Below are 14,472 nucleotides of genomic sequence, written 5' to 3'. Positions count from 1 at the left end.
TCTATCTCCAGTGTTGCCTCATTTTGGGTTTTCTTTATTGTGTCTACTTCCCTTTTTAGGTCTAGTATGGTTTTGTTCATTTCCATCATCTGTTTGGATGTGTTTTCCTGTTTTTCTGTAAGGACTTCTACCTGTTTGATTATGTTATCATGTTTTTCTTTAAGGATTTGTAACTCTTTAGCAGTGTTCTCCTGCAATTCTTTAAGGGATTTTTGTGCTTCCTCTTTATTGTCTTCTGCTTTTTTAGCAGTGTTCTCCTGCATTTCTTTAAGTGTGTTATTAAAGTCCTTCTTGAAGTCCTCTATCATCATCAGGGGATATGCTTTTAAATCCCTGTCTAGCTTTTCCGGTGTATTGGGGTGCCCTGGACTGGGCGAAGTGGGGGTGCTGGGTTCTGATGATGGTGAGTGGTCTTGGTTTCTGTTAGTAAGATTATTACGTTTACCTTTCGCCATCTGGTAATCTCTGGGGTTAGTTGTTATCGTTGTCACTATTTAAAGATTGGAGCAGAAGCTGTGTTCCACTCACCAGCAGTCTCTAAATCCTGCGGCGGGGGTCGTGGGTAGCTGACGGTACCCCGGTGCTGGTCCAGCCGGAAGAGGCCTGTGGTCCTACTCAGGCCGTTTTTCTGCTTCCCTAACTAATGCAGTCTCTGGTCCCGCGTGCAATTGGATTGGAGCAGAAGCTGTGTTCCACTCTCCAGAAGTCTTAAGATCCTGTGGTGGGTGTTGTGGGTAGCTGGTGAGTGTCAGCCGACCCTGCGCCCCAGCTGCCCCGGTGCTTTTCTGACCGGAAGAGGGTTGTGGCCCTATGTAGGCCGGATTTCTCTCTCCCCAACCAGAGCAGTCTCAGGTCCCGCGTGATTGGACTGGAGCAGAAGCTGTGTTCCACTCACCAGCAGTCCCAAAATCCTGCGGCGGGGGTAGTGGGTAGCTGGCGGGTGTCAGTCAACCCTGTGCTCCCGCTACCCTGGAGCTGATCCGGCCGGGTGAGGCCTGTGGCCCTACTCAGGCCGGTTTTTGCTTCCCTAACTAATGCAGTCTCAGGTCCCGCGCAATTGGATTGGAGCAGAAGCTGTGCTCCACTCACCAGAAGTCTTAAGATCCTGTGGCGGGTGTTGTGGGTAGCTGGCGAGTGTCAGCAGACCCTGCGCCCCAGCTGCCCAGGTGCTTTTCTCAACCTTCAACTCTTATGCGTTGTATGTGAAAAATTGGATTGGTTTTGTTTTTATATAATTATTTAATTTGTTTTTATATAATTATTTAATTTTCTTGTGTTTTTTTTTTAAATCCTTTACACTGTTGCAGACATTTTGTCTGTTTGCATTAAAAGAGTCTTCATACCTTTTGTTCACATATTTCTGTCCATTTTTAAGACAAAAGAATAATGTTCGTAAGATGAAATTGCAATGGGAAGATCTAGATCTTAAAGGAATGAATAAAATAAAAGGAAATATGCACACAATATCATACAATGATCTGTCATGTCACAGGAATAATAATGGCAATAGTAAATGATTTCTCTATGGTGACAAGGTCTATTATTCACTTACAGTGCTTATAAACAATGAACTCACTGCCATGCTATATAAGCCCCCAGACCTTAGTACACCTGACGCCATAAATGGAAGTACCATCAATTCCTTAAACACCTGTCAATAGAACAAAGAACTAATTCATCAAACTCCATAGTTCTGAGAAAAATTCCTAAACATACCAACCTTGCATTTTTATTCTGTAAGTCTGCTTCTGTCTAACTATCCTTGATAACTGATGTGTATCATCCCAGGATGTGGATTTTGTGTTTCAAAGCTCACCCTCAGAATGCCTCAGGACTGCAAGTCCCTAAAACTCAGTGTAGTTGCTAACTGAACTTTCTATTTGCTCCAATCTGTGTTTGTGTATTCTTCTTTGTAAACACCTGGCCACAATGCAAATGAAACAACAGAAATTGTTACAGAGCCTAGGTAGATGTTTTGTACTCTCTGTAAGCAGAAATCAGGAAAGAAATGAACTCCCCCCAAAAACGCAGATAAGTGTTTAAAGAGCACATCATGCAGTTTAGGGCAGTACCTAATTAAATATATTCCTCTTTCACATACAAAATACAGTTTGAAATTTAGTAAAAATAAAATAAAAATGTTGCCATTCAAAGAGTTAGAAAAGCAAACGATCACTTCTGGTTTTCATCTGCACCAGGAGCTAATCTGTGTTACCCATACCCAAATACCTCCAGGAGAGACTTGGTCTCCCACGAGTGTTAACACACTTGTGAACACAGGTTAGACTGCTACTTCTGCTCAGAGGAACCCACCTGGAACACTAAGGACACAGGAACCTAGATTCAGCCTAGGAAAGGATTCTTCCAGTTTCCATCTGCACCCAGAGCTGATCCTGTGCCACAGGACCAGGAGCTGATCTTGTGCTACAGTGTTCCATACCCGAATACCACTGGGAGAGAGCTGGGTTCCCAGGAGTGCTGACACACATGAGCACAGGTAAGATGACCCCTTCTCATTAAATTCCTAAACAAAGTGAAAGAAATATACAACAAACCAGTGGCCAACATCAAACTAAACAGAAAGAAACTTGAAAGAGTCCCACTAAAATCACATACTACACAAAGCTACTCTCTCACTATCTATTTAATGTAGAACTTGAAGTTCTAGCGAGAGCAATTACACAACAAAAGGAGATCAAATGGATACAAATTAAAAAGGAAGAAGTCAAAATATCACTATTTGCAGATAATCTGATTAGTATACTTAACTATCTCCCAAATTTCCACCAGAGAACTCCTACAGCTCATAAACAACTTCAGCAAAATGGCCAGATATATAATTGACTCAAATAAATCTCCTATACAGATAAAAGGGATGAGAAAGAAATTAGGTAAAAGGCACCCTTCACAATAGTCACATATCATTTAAAATATCTTGAGTCTCTGAAGAAAGAAATAGATGATTACATCAGAAAATGGAAAAATCTCCCAAGCTCTTGAATTGACAAGATTAATATAGTAAAAAATGGCCATCTTGCTGAAAAACATCTAAAGATTCAATGCAATTGTCATCAAAATTCCAACTCAATCATCATATAGTTAGAAGGAGCAATTCTCAGATTCATCTGGAATAACAAAAAAAAATGATAGTGAAAACTATTCTCAACAATAAAATATTGTCTGGGGAATCACCATCCCTGACCTCAAGCTGTACTACAGAGAAATTGTGATAAAACTGCATACTATTAGTACAGTGAAAGGCAGGCAGACCAATGAAATTGAAATGAAGACCCAGAAATGAGCCCAAACACCTATGGTCAATTGTTCTTTGACAAAGCAGCTAAAACCATCCAGTGGAAAAAAGACAGCATTTTCAACAAATGGTGTTGTTTCAACTGGCAGTCAGCATGTAGAAGAATGCAAATTGACCCATTCTTATCTCCTTGTACAAAGATCAAGTCCAAGTGGATCAAGGACCTAAACATAAAACCAGATGCACTTCTCTTTTAATAGAAAGAGAAGTGGGGAAAACCTTTGAACACATGGGCACAGGGGGAAGGTTCATGAACAGAACACCAATGGCTTATGTTCTAAGATCAAGAATGGAAAAAATGGGACCTTGGAAAATTGAAAAGCTTCTGTAAGGCAAAGGACACTGTCAAAAGGACAAAATGGTTATCAACAGATTGGTTAAAGTTTTTTCTTTTTACTAATTCTACATCTGATAGAGGGCTAATATCCAACATGTTCAAAGATCTCAGGAAAGTAGTCTAGATAACCAAATTACCCTATAGAAATGAGGAACAGAGACAAACAGGAATTCTCAACTGAGGAAACTCGAATGGCAGAGAAGCACCTAAAGAAATGTTCAACATCCTTACTCATCAGGGAAGCATAAATCAAAACAACCCTGAGATTCCACTTCATACCAGTCAGAATGGTGAAAAAGAAACACTCCTCCATTGCTGGTAGGATTGCAAGCTGCTACAACCATTCTGGAAATCAGTCTGGGGGTTCCTCAGAAAATTAGTCATAGTGCTACCTGAGGACCCAGCTATACCACTACTGAGCATATACCCAGAAAATGCTCTAACATGTAATAAGGACACATGCTCCACTATGTTCACAGCAGCCATATATATAATAGCCAGAAGCTGGAAACAACCCAGATGCCCCTCAACAGAGGAGTGGATACAGAAAATGTGCTACATTTATACAATGGAATAGTACTCAGGTATTAAAAACAATGACTTGATGAAGTTTGCAGGCAAATGGATGGAACTTGAAAATATCCTGAGTGAAGTAGATCAGTCACAAAAGAACACAGGATATGCACTCACTTATAAGCACCAGGGAGTGCTTGCTGACAGGAGCTTAATATGGATGTCTCCTGAGAGGCTCTGCCAGAGCCTGACAAATACAGAGGCAGATGCTTGGAGCCAACAATTGGAGTTCAGGGTCTTTGAAGGAGGAATTGGAGAAGGGACTGAAGGAGCTGAGGGTGTTTGCAGCCCCATGAAAAGAGCAACAATGTGAACCAGTTAGATACCTGGAGCTCCCAGTGCTCTGTTTGCATATGTGGCAGAGGATGGCCTTGTAGGCACCAGTGGGAGGAGAGGCCCTTGGGCCTGAGAGTGTTCAATGCTCCAGTGAAAGGGAATGACAGGGTAGGGAAGCAGGAGTGGGTGGGTGGTTGGGGTAGCATCCTCCTAGTGGCAAGGGGATGGGGGAAGGGATAGGGAGTTTCTGAAGTGGTGACCTAAAAAGGGGAAAACATTTGAATTGTAATAATATAAAGAAAATATCCAATAAAATTTTGAAAAGAATACAAAAGAAAGAAAAAAGAAAATGATTGTTGAATTGTCAGCATTCTTATCTGGAGTAATACTACCCATCTCTCCTCGAATATGTACCTTAAATAACTAAGCATCCACTATTTTGAGGTAAGATCTGCACAGCATAGCAATATATACACTTCATAACTATAGATTTATACTCCTAATTATACATCAGTAGTAATGGTTATGTTTTAATAAACTTCGAATCATGTACTCTGTACCTCCATAAGGTCTATGTGATTTGGTTTTTTTATTGTACCTATACAATAAATCCTACCACATGGTAAATAGTTAAAAGAGGCTTTCCTATAGGCTCTTACTTTGTATGCAATGGACTAACAAATTTGACAGAGTTACTTCTATAAAAGCATTCATATTAATTTCAAATTTAATTGTTAAAATGCTGTTATGTTGTAATGGGCCAACACCATACCAAATGATCACTAGAGACCATCAAATAAAAGGCTCAATGTTAGGAAAGAATGAGTTACTTCTTTTAAGTTTTTGGCCAGTGAGTTTCCATAGATCCTCAAATGCTACATATTATTAGCATTCTTGGTTGTCCCTAGAACTTGATATTTCCATTTTTCTGAAGACCTCACAAACTTGAGTCACACAACATAAAGGAACAAGTCTGATGCTTACCTAGAAGCTTTATCACTTCTGACTAGAATTTAGAATCTATGCAGACCTGAAAGAATCTATGCAGACCACTACCGGGGAGGAAAGTAATACTCCATCTTATCCTGGTGTGAACCCTGTTTACTCCGATAATAACATTGGTGACAAGATATACGCACCAATGCAATAATGGCTAAAACCTCATAAAAGTAACCAACCACTTTCTGATGGGATCTAAGTTTTATTCCAAAAAATAAAATCCACACCTTGTACCATTATCAGACCAAGAGCTTGTGACTAGACAGGTATACTGAAAATTTTATACCAGGTTCATAAAAGCTAAAATGATAAAATAAAGCAGGCTGAGTAGACCAACAGGAGTAAGCCAGTAAGCAGAATTCCTCCATGGTTTCTGTGTCAGTTCTTGTCTTCACGTCACTATTAACTTGAATTCCTGTTCTGATTTTTCTCATTGAAACCAGAGAGTTGTAGGCTAAAATAATCTCTTTCTACCCATAGATGGCTTTTGTTACAATGTTTTATGAGGGCAATAGAAACTCAGATAAGACAAAAGATCACACTTCCTACCACTATTATTTTTTTTTCATCTTACCTAGGCATTAACTCACTCATAATGACTTATTATAGCCATAGATTATTGCATTGTTTAACCTTTACCAGAGGAACATCTATTTGCAGTAAATGATAAACAAAACAGAGACCCACAATTGACCAAAGTACAGATACATTTCACAGTTATCAGTTCTAAATGGAACATAGACACTGCATATACTCCTCTGCAGGTACAGGGTTCATGGAAGGAGAGAAGGTAGAGTTTAAAAGCCAGCAGTAGTGGATGGCTACAAAGAAGCCATGTCTTCTAAACTTATAACAGTTGTGATAGCATGTAAAAGACCTGTACAAGTCTGAGCTAGACAAAAATCTCAGCTTGAAAAAGAGGAGATGAGCAACACTTCCCACCCATAACCATGAAGCTATTGGCAATTGATAGCTTCTGGGAGAGGATTCACTTTTCATAAGGAATGTAACCCCTGATAAGTTGGCTAAATTCCAGTGGAAGGCCACAGATCCAAGAATATGTAGGTCTCAAAAATTGATGTTGACTTATAAAAGAAAAAAGAAGTCACAGAGCTGAACGGATAAGGAAATGAGGGCCTAGACCTGGGAATAGCTAGGTGAATTAGGAAAGTATAATGAAAACTCATTTTATGAAATTCTCAAAACCTAATAAAATTTTAATTAAGGAGTTTCCTTAAAATAAAAATTTTAATAAATATTTGGCAGATAAAATGCTTAAACATTTCAGTAATTCTTTAAATTTTTCACAATAGCAAAGTTAGAGAAGGAACCTATGAATCGAAGAATAAAGAAAGAATATGTGGTACACATTCATGTTCAATTATCTATCATTTATTCAACCTAGATGAACAACCGAACAATCAAATTATACCCCGATAGCATAGGAGAACAGTGAATTTAATGGTGTTACTTACAATTATATGGGTGAGAGTTAACTACAAGTCAAATTGAGGCATAACATTGTGAAGCCCATCCTAGCCCAGCAGGTGACTCTAGAAGGCTGCATCCCTGGGGCTCCATGCTTAACAAGCTCCAGCTGGGTAAATTAGGAAGTATCCTCTGACCAGGAAGTACTTAGTGTTGTTATAATCTTGGGGAAAGAATGTGTAAATTCTGTAATTTCCTTAACATAATAAGCTTTATTTAAGTCTTAATTTAGATAAAAAGCAAAATAACACACACAAATATGGGGGTAGAGGGTCAGAAATAGATATATACAAAGAGAAAGTGAAATCATATTTATAGGAAAATGAATAGACCAGGAGTTCTGAACGTCATCATATTGAACAAAACAAGCTAGAATGAAAAAGGCAGAGTTCACCAGTAAAATCTAGATTAAAATAATATATAAAATCCAGAAAATAGAAGGTGGAATATTTGGCAAGAGGAAGGGAACCACCAGGAAAGATGAGGTGGGGTAAGATAGTAATGGTATGCAAATGTGATCACAGAATATTATATGAATATGTCATAATGAATCATAATTTTATACAATTAATAATGAGCAATAGAAAAACAAAATGATCTGTTAGGAAAAAACATATATATCTTTGGAAGAATGGACAAAGAAACAGGACATGTAAAAATTAAAATAATTCCCTTAAATATTTCAACTAACCATGATTTATTGAACATTGCATTTCCTCTCCAGGCAGAACTGCCCCTTAAGTCTACTGAAGCAATAGTTAGAATGCATGGGGTTACTTCTGCCCTGGGTGTTAGACATTGACATTGTTGTTTGACAAACACATTGAGAAAAAGAAACACTGCTGGCTATCCTCACTTCCATTTTTCCTTCACAGGCATGCACAGTTCAATCAAATCCAATTCTGTAAAAGGGTTAAAGCATCTACATGGTCTGAGTATGTTCCCTCAATGAATAAGCTTGCAAAAAAAACTTATGGTATTTTAGAAAAGGAGGATAAGTAAGATTGTGTAAAGCAAGGACAGAGAAGGTCATCCAATCCTGTCTAAGAGGATCAAGCCAAATTACAAGGGCAGTTCAGGGAAGAAGAGAAAGAGTAGATCATCATGTGGAGGAAAATACACACCTTCAAGAAACTCAATACCTTCAGCAGATTTACCAATTATTTTTATTAGCTTTGATTGTATGTGTGTACCTCTTTTTAAAAAGAACAGCCATGAGCTCTGCCCAGGCCTATCAGAGCTCCATCTTTCTTCAGGTCTCAATTTCTTTCTTCAGGGACTTGAAGTTTTTGTCATAGACAGATCTTTCACTTGCTTTGTTAAAGTTATACCAATATATTTTATATTTACTTGTGGCTATTGTGAAGGGTGTTATTTCCCTAATTTTGTTCTCTGCCCATTTATCATTTGTATAAAGGAGAGCTACTGATTTCTTTGCATTAATTTTACATCCAGCTAATTTGCTTAAGTTGTTTATTAGCTGTTTGAGTTCTCTGGTAGAATTCTGGGGGGTCTCTATATGTTCTATCATATAATCTATGAATAGTGATGACTTGACTTTTAACATTTATATTATTTTCTAGAAATTTTATATATGTGTATCAATATATACATATATAGATTTCCAGTAATTATTTCTGAGCACATATTTTTACAAAACTATCCTAAAATATTTTATTCATGACTCCAAGCTGTCATTTGTCAAATAATTTTCATTGTAGTTCACTGAAAATAGGAATAGGCATAGGTAGTCTTATGGTACATTCTACCAAATCACTAGAGGCTGCATTAAAATTCTTAATGAGTCTTAGATAGTTTTGAATTTATGTTCATAAATAGGAAGTATTGACTTCATCTTAAGCATATGGTTTTTCTAGAGTAGGAAGACAGTTATGGGTCCAAATTATCTCAATGTAGATCCTCAAACATTATAGTAAGAAAGAAAAGGTGTGTCTAAAGTCTCTTTACCATAATTTCAGAATTTGTTTGGGTTACATATATAGGAAATTCATTTTTAATTGTTATATTGTGACAACAAAATATACAGTTGGTGGGCAAAGCTGGCTTATTAATCATTTATTTTCTCTACAACTCTTTCAAATAAAATGTTCATGCAATTATCTCTGGAATCCCTTGACAACTGTACAAAGCCCAATCACCAATGCACTGATTAATCTGTAGATTTTGCTCCTAAAATGTCTCTAGTTCCCTGACTGAACATCACTGTAATCACCTTCATCATACTCAGGTGTATACACATATAATGTGCCTCTTCTCTTAGAGAGAGGAGAGGAAGCCATTAGTGACTGGTCTTAAAGCAATATGTATTGTTGCTATGGGCATGACTAAGTCTAGAGCTCTAATCCCTTAGTCCTACAGGGGTGGCAAAACCTTACATGGTGAGACTCAAGGAATGGCAAAGCTTTCTTCATAGATCCAAGTGTGAAAGGTTAGGATTGATTGAATGAATGACTGATTGATTGACTTCTAAACCTGACAATTGAAGCTTTCTTCTCACAGATATTGCAATCTGAGACTTCTCACTTACAAGGACCTGCTTGTGAGGGTAACTGATCTCTTCCATTTTCTGGGTTTCTAGGTTGACTGAGGCAATAGGTGAAGCTCCCCCAGAGCACATCTGCCACACTGCACGCAAAATTCTTTTTTGTGTGCCTATAACTCTATCCTTTCATCATTCCCTCATTGCTCCAAGTTACAGTTGCAGGACCCAAGCCATATAGGTTGTGTCAAGGAAACTTCTTCAGTACCTAACTGGATATTACCTTTGTCATCTTCATGATGCATGGAAGCATACACATAACATCCATAGGAAGCTGGGTCAGTTCTCTGCCTTTCATCATATGCTTTAGTCATAATAAATTATTTCAAGGTTTATTTTACAATTGTTGCAGGTTCTTACTTCCAACTTGAGCACATTTAACATTTTCTAGAGTGTTTTTACACAGATTCAACAGAATTGTGCATATTTGACGTTCACATTATAACGTAGATGTCAATTCCCTCAAAAACTATTTGCCTGCCCACCTAGTCTATGTGAAATGCCTCTTATAATTGTTTCTTAAACATTTTATCTTTTATCAAAGTCTTCATTATACCTTATTTGTGATCTCAGTAAAACAGAAAGACATCAAATATATGTATTGTTTGTTTGTTTGATGACTAAACACTTGACCAGCAACTTAAGAGAGAAGGGATTTGTTTTGCCTTGTGGCATGAGAGTACAGTCATTATGGCAGAGGAGGCATAGCAACATGAGCTCTTGCCTCCGGTTTCAAGGGCAGGAGGCTGCTTACTCATAACTGAGTGATCAAAAGCAGAAAGTAGAAAAGTTAAGAACTGTCTATGAAATATAAAGGTTCAAACTGATGACCCAATTCTTATAGTAAGACTGCTTAATGGTTCTACCACCTTCCAAAAAAGAGTCACCAGCTGGGACCCAAGTTTCTAACTAAGCAGAGATTGGGCACATTTAACAATCAAGCCACAGCAAACAATCTGAGTTTCATGAGCCTGGCACTATATGCAAGAAGTTAACATTTAGTTCATTAATGACCAGGATAAAACTCCAGATAAACACTTGGACTTTGCTCTAGGAGAGAGTTTTGAGGTTACCCAGAAATGTCAGGTTATTTTCTTTCTGTGATCACACTGAGTTCTTATTCATTTAATTTATGTTTTAAGGGAAATTGATGATATCAACTCAGATGATGCGGGAGCCTGTTGTTTTGTTTATTTATTTTCTCTTGGCTCTGAATGGATTTTATTTGGTTTATTCTGAACTGCTTCTATTATAAACTGAATTTCAAGGAGAGCTTTGAACTTTAATAAGATCTGAGGTTTGAATGTATGTGTAAATCTATGTGTGAGGGAGAAAAGCCAACATTAGTGGGGTTAATATCCTGTATTCCAAGCTTTTAAAATGTCTACTTTATATATTTATTAGAAATATATTCTTTTATAAAACTATCTGAAATAAAATTAAGACAATACCTGATTTCTGTAGTTTGTATACATACCTAGAAATTAGAAGATCAAACCCCTAAGTATAACTTATTTTATTTTAAATAAACTGAAAATGTCTTTCACTAATAATAGTTTTGCTTTTTGAACAACTAAAATTTTACAACACAAGATGCATTTTGTTTCTGGTAAAAAATTTTTTTAGTAATAATTAATTCTACCTTATAAAACTAGTAAGCCAACAAAGGCTCATAAAGGCTTTCCAAAAATTGCATATAATATATTTTATTCTGAACCTCAATCTTGGTCTCTTTCTTACAGGTTACAATGGATGACTGAAATTTATTAAATTAAAATTCCAAACAGCAAATTTACAAGTATGTGCCTCTTTATTCAGAGATTTTACCTAGCATTCTGGCTTCCCACTGGGTTCAGTGGTTTGTATTTTATGAATGGTACAAGACTGTAAAAGGCACAGGAGAAGATCAAAGGCAGATGCCAACAAACACATGTTTTAAGGAAAATCATACAGAAACTATTATTGTACATGCAATGAAGATGCACTGTAGAAGTAAGGAAGAAAGGATGAGTTCCTATCTTCTCCAAGTGCTCTTAGTCACTATGCAATGAAAAATGTCCATCTCCTATTTTGAATGCCCTCCTTGAGATTCATGGGATAATGTGTGTGTCTAAGAATTCTTTCAGTATCATAGTCCTTACAAATCCATAAGAGCACATGGTCTTTATACCTCATGCTACATAATCAGTTAGTCATTTCTATACGTGTCTCTTTCTACCAAGCTGACCAATAGGTTTAACATTTGTTTGCCATATACCATCTGTAATATGTGTGTTAATTTTTTTTCTAATATTGAAAATGTAGGGGGCAGTTCTGATGTTGTTCTGTTCTCCCATTGGTTCTTGATCTGTCAGTTAAGAAAGCCCTGACCCAATTGCTGAGCAGAAGGAACAGGCAGGATTTCTGGGTCTCAGGAGGAAAAGGGGGACACAAGGGAGGAGAACAGAGGTTGCCATGTATTGGAGAGAAGAGAACTGGACAAGCATGTGTGTTCTCAAAACCGAGTGGCCACACAGGCCACTCTTACAGTCAGGTCATCAGGGAAGTTTAGCAACTGAAGTTTATGGCAGGTGGAGAGCAGGCAGGAGATAGCAGCACCCAGCAATAGCATCCAGAGGCAAACTAAAAAAGGAACAGACTGAGTGTGTGTGTGAGTGTGTGTGTGTGCGTGTGTGTTTTATCTAAGAATTCAAGGGAAGCTTAATCAAGGCTGGTAGTGCAGACACCTCCCAGAGTAAAGGCAAGTAGAGCATAAAATTACACACAAAAGAAAATAGCTCTAGTTTTCTTACAATATATCTTGAAGATGATTTCCCTTCTGTGTACTCTTTCTAGATCCTCCTTGAAACTCCCTCTTATCTGGATGTTTCCATATTCAGGCTTTCCTTAGAAAACAAACAGACATCTAAGGAAATTAAATTAAATATTTAAAAAATACATCGAAACTGGAAAAACTAAGGAAACAAAAGAGCTGGAGAAAAGAGGCACAAAAAGTGGGTACAGTTGCAGAGACTCACACATTCACACACTCAAGAATACCACAAAAACCCAATAACAAAAGTCATAGTAGACATGCAAAGGACCTGTCAGGTTAAAATAATGAAAATCAAAATATAATAAAAATAAGAAATAAAATATATATATATTTTTTAAAAAAAGAGCCTTGACAAAATGTTAAGAGACAAAGAATCCCCACATATGGTGTTGGCATTTGTTTCCGATTGACCATCTACTACTGAGTGGTTTGCTACTCCAATGAGACTCCCTTGGTGAAGTTTAAATTTTGATTAGCAAGTGGGAGTAAATTGTACATTGCTTTTGTGTTAGGGGAGACCTGGAAAGGGGATAACATTTGAAATGTAAATAAAGAAAATATCCAACAAAAGAAAGGAAAAACCAAAACAACAACAACAACAACAAAAACAGAAGAGCATTGTGAGTCAGTTTAAAGCTATGCTCATCTAAAAAAATAATAGTAGTGTTCTCTCACCTAGGGTGTCTCACAGGACCAAGGGCCTCCCCTCCTATTGATGCCAGACAAGGCCATCCTCTGCTATATATGCAGTTATAGCTATGGGTCCCTCCATGTGTACTCTTTAGCTGGTGATTTAGTCCCTGGGAGCCTGGAGGATCTGGTTGCTTAATATTTTTCTTCTTCCTGTGGAGTTGCAAACCCCTTCAGTTCCTTCAGTCATTCCTCTATTGCTGATGGCAAATAGTGCCTGCTGCAAGATCCTGGTATAGCTGTCCCCTGAGAGACTCTGCCAGATCCTGACAGATACAGATGTGGATGCTCACAGCCAACCATCAGACTGAGCACTGGGACTCCAATGATCTTTTAACTGAGTTTTTTTAAACTGCATCTAATGACATAATCATATGGTTTTGTCTTTTAGTTTGTTTCAATGGTGGATCCTATTTATAGGTTTGCATATGTTTAGCAATCCCTGCATCTCTAAGATGAAATCTAATTGATCACGGTGATTATTTTTATATATGTGCTTTTGGATTCAGTTTGTAAATATTTTCTATAGGATTTTTACATCAATGTAAATAAGAAGAATAATTGTTCTGCAATTCTCTTTGTTTGGTATTTATGTTTTCATCAGCACAGTAAATGTCTTTGTAGAAAAACAGACAATGTTCTTTCTGTTTCTAGTATGTGAAATAATTTGTGAATTATTAACACCAATTGTTCTGAAAGAGTCTGGTAGAATTCTATGTTAATACCTTCTGGTTGTATTTTTTGTTTGTTTGTTTGTTTGTTTTGGAGAGTTTTAATGACTGCTTCTAATTCTCTAGAGCTTATAGGTCGATATAAGTTGCCTTGTTGATGATGATTTAATTTGGAAAGTTTTAGATAGCCAGATAATTATTCATTTCTTTTACAATTTTCAATTTGACGGCATATAGGTTTTTAAATTACATTCTTATTATATTCTGATTTTTCTCTCTGTGTTTTGTTATCTGCCTCTTTCTCTCTAATTTTGTTAATTTGGATGTTCTCTTTCTGCATTTTAATTAATTTGAATAAAGATTTGTCAATCTTATTGATTTTCTAAGAAAAAACTCATTCCACTGTATCTTTGTATTTTTTTTTTGAGCTTTATGTTTCCATTTTATTGATTTTAGCCCTGAGTTTACTCTTTCTTATTGCCTACTCATTTGGGGTATAATTTCTTCTTTTTGTCCTAGAGGTTCAGGGTATACTCTTTTTAATGTTTTATTAATATTTCTTTTTATTTTATTTTACTTATTTCCATCCCCAAAGTTGCCCCTCACTTTCTCCCTTCCAGAGTTCTTCCCCCTTCTCCCTCTCCCTTTGGCTCTGAGAGGGTGCTACTTCCTTCTCTACTAACTTATGAGTATGAGACTCCCCCAGCGTTTTTTGTCAAACTCAGTGCTGTGAATATGCTTCTTAGAACC

Source organism: Mus caroli, unplaced genomic scaffold (assembly GCF_978045245.1).
Source record: "Mus caroli unplaced genomic scaffold, Mus_caroli_1 scaffold_14, whole genome shotgun sequence".
In the NCBI taxonomy this organism is placed as follows: Eukaryota; Metazoa; Chordata; class Mammalia; order Rodentia; family Muridae; genus Mus; species Mus caroli.
The sequence above is the reverse complement of the archived record's forward strand: the minus strand, read 5'-3'. Positions refer to the sequence as shown.